Genomic DNA, 3,915 nt, shown 5'->3' on the forward strand with positions numbered 1-3,915 from the left:
CAAGCTAGTTTCTACAACATGCATGTTCTTTCTTTCAACTAAGTCATTTTGTTCAGGCATATAAGGACATGAAAATCGATGGAGAATTCCATGTTCTTCACAAAATGATTTTAATGCCTTGTTGCAAAATTCACTGCCATTGTCTGATTGAATGGTAGCAATAGTCGAATTCAATTGTTTCTCCACCAAGACTTTAAAATTGCGAACACAGTTGACTACTTCAGATTTTGTCTTTAGTGGAAATATCCATGAATAGCGAGAAAAATTATCAACTATCAGACGAAATATTTGAAACCATCCTTCGAGAATACAGGAGCCAGTCCCCAAACATCCATGTGTAACAAGAACTCGAGAAGCATGAAAATCGGAAGAAGGAAATGATAGTTTATGCATTTTGCCAACAAGACAAGATTCACAAACATCTCTTCTAGATGAAGAGTTTATTGAAATTAAACAACTAGAATTTAAAAGATTCACAATCCTTTTATTCGCATGTCCTAACCGGCGGTGCCATAGGTCATAAGAGGTTGTATTATTCTGGCGTGAAAACCAACTGCTGAAGGCTGTTCTTTCTTGATTCTCGCTAGCCCTCTTAAGCATAATGGAATAAAGTCCATTACGCTTCTTTGGTCCCCGAAGAATAATATTGTTTGTTGGCTGATCCTTGATCACAAAATCATACGGTTAGAACTCAAAGATACAGTCATTGTCAGTAGTAAATTTTCTGACTGATAACAAATTGTGAGCAATAGTGGGGGCGTGAAGAGTATTCTTGAGTTTAAAAGAATTTCCATCAACATCAACTAAGAGATCACCAGTATGCTTAATAAAAAGGTGAGAACCATTACCAATCATGACATTCTCTTGCCCATCCTAAGGAGCTTCTTGAGCATCATATCATTTGTTTGCTACAATATGATATGTAGCACCTATATCTGGGTACCAATATTCATTTAATGAATGTTGCAGACTCATGGCAGAGTAGGCTTGAGGAATGTCGTAGCATGTACGAGCTGAGTGCCCCTTCCATCCACAAAATTGGCAAACAATAGGAGGATGTTGATATTGTGTGTTAGTTGTATCATATTGTTGTTGTGGATGGAGCTGATTGCCATGCCCTTGAAACATATTTCCACGGCCACCATGATTTCTTCCTCCTCGGCCTTGACGTTGCCCACGAAAAACATTGAACGCAGTGTGGTTGATAACCTGCGATGCTGGCTAAACGACTTCAGTCAAAGTCGACTTAAGTAAGGCAAGCCATTTTTCTTAATTGAGCAGAAGATCAAACAGTTCAGAAAATGAAAGTTTTGATGATGATGGACCAGTAAGCATGGTTATAAAACTCTCATATTCTGATGACAATCCATTAAGAGTAACTTGTACTAGAACTTGATTAGAAATTTCTTGACCAGTAGTGGATAAACTATCTGAAAGAAATCTGATTTTATCTAAATAAGCTTGCATAGACATACTTCCCTTCTTGATCAAAAGCAACTCCTTATGCAGCAACATGATTCTCAGAGGGGACTAAGAACCATATAATTTCTCAAGGGTCGACCATGCATCATAGGCAGTTTTGGCGCGCATAATCTGCCCCAACATAGCTTTCGTGACCATTGCCATGATCCAGTTTAATGCAAGACGATCCATTTTTCTCCATGCAACAAATTCTGGATTCACTTCAGTTGTGCCATCCTTTGTTATCTCCTTCGGTGGTTCGACTTGAGTGTCATCAATGAACTGAAGAAGATCTGGAGAGTCCATTACAGACTCTAGTTGACTTCGCCATAACAGGTAGTTATCTCGGTTAAGTTTGACCGAGACCAGTGCAGCAACAGCATTCCACTGAATAGGCATAGTGGCAGCCATGATACTCAAACACTACCAAAAGTTACAGAGAACATTAAGGAGTCGAGAGTCGAAAACAGGGTTATGCAAAAACCGAGTAGCACACCGCAGCAAAGAAGGAAGCGAGAAGAAATGAGAAGGAACGAGAGGAGATAGCACCGGCTGATTTTGGTGGCGTGTGAGAAGGGAGCAAGATGGAGCGAGAGGAGATAGTGCCAGCTGATTCAAGAATATCAGTTGGGTGCGGCCAATTTCCCCCATTCCACATGCTAAACTAGCGCCGGCCGTTTTTCCCCTTTTTGCACATGCTGAACAGGGGACCCGCACATAGGCGACCAGAAACCACCTGATTCCGGCCAACTTCGATACTGAGTCCGGTTGAGCACTGATCCGACAGAAAGCGGACTTCTTAATGATGCTTCCTGTGCAGCCACAAGGGGTTCTGCTGAGTAAGGAGACTGCGCCGAGTTTTTGAGATGAAAGGCGGAAGTTGATTGCCCCTGTTTTACAAAAGACGCAGTAGGAGAGGCGGCCTGAAAACGGAAGGTTCCAGCCGGCTCAGGCAATGGTTTCAGACAAGCATTGGTTCCTTGGAACTGCAACAAACAAGGGATGTTGCCTGAGCAGCGTGAGGACCAGCGGATGCTGACACCAGCCACGTGTGCGGATGAACATGAATGTTGTGTTTCCTGTTTCAAGCATCGAAGAAAAAGAAGCTGCAGGCCGAGAAAACAGAAAGTTGCGGCGAGCGTTTTGGTCAAAAATGGGCTTCCTGAAACCACAACTAACAGAGGATGAAATTTGAGCAGTAAGAGGACCAACAAACGTTGGTGCCTTTGCTGATGTACAGGTGAATAGGGGCACTCAAAATAACTATAGCTGGACGAAGGGGCAACCAGAAAAGGGGAGCACCAAGAACCACGTAGATGGCTCTGTTACCATATAGGAAATGAGAAACGAGAAAGTAACGACTCAAGAGGATGAGAATGAGTAACTCTCTTGCATCTCTCTTGCAAGAGTATACCTTGTATTATATACTGTAATTTGTGATCAGTTACATAACATTACAGCTATACAATGTTACAACATTGGAACATATATGGTAATTATTCAAAATTCTTTCTATTGTTTGACAGGATCCTTCACTCGATAATCTCTTTACCCGATAATCACTGATTGATAACATTCATCCGTTGCATATCCCCTTGTCATATCTTTCCATAACATTTTCCTGCTCTGTCTTTCTCTCTCTCTCTCTCTCACATTTCTGTTACCACTTAATTAAACACACTTATGAGCTCGAAGAAGAGACAAGGAGCTCACGTTATTACTGTTAGCTCGCATGGAATAACTAAATTCAAGTTACTCATTTTCTTTTCTAATAAGGGGCGGATCAAGCACAGATCACCAATATTACAAAGATAAACATACAACATAGGAAAGCACGGGCAGAGAGACATATTCAATTCTAAACACTGTCCCGGGTAGTGAAGCATCATTTTATTAAAATCCCTGTGAATCAGTGTGTGTGTGTGTGTGTGTGTGTGTGTATACACCATCCAATGGCTTTTTTCAGACTCGTGGTACTTGACCTCCAGCCCCACAAGGAGGGGGGCAGACTGTGGGTCTGCTTTGATTGGGTCGTGGTACCAGGGTGCCATAATTGAAATCCAGAGGATATGGGATGGGGCCAGGACATGGCCGCAAACTCACTCCAACTGCATGTAATACAGAGAAAGAAATATCCATCATACGCTTTCTTAGTAAATTCTTCTCAAAGAGAAATGCAAATTTAATAACATTCGAACCCGAAAAGACTCCCAGAACGGCAAGAAGGATGGCTACTCCCAAAATGAATATCTTCATGTTGTAGACCATGTTAGAGAGACAAAGGAAGGGTGCGGCGGATAGGAATTTAGAGACTGCGTATGATTTATAGAGGCGAGAGCTAAAAAACAATTGATAGTCTTTCGAGGAAGTTCTTCGATGTGAGTGATGTACAACAGGAAGAATTGTGGCTTTCTAAGATGAAGGCCGCGATAAGGAATTGACCACTACCACGTA

This window comes from Nymphaea colorata, chromosome 4 (assembly GCF_008831285.2).
Source record: "Nymphaea colorata isolate Beijing-Zhang1983 chromosome 4, ASM883128v2, whole genome shotgun sequence".
Lineage (NCBI taxonomy): Eukaryota > Viridiplantae > Streptophyta > Magnoliopsida > Nymphaeales > Nymphaeaceae > Nymphaea > Nymphaea colorata.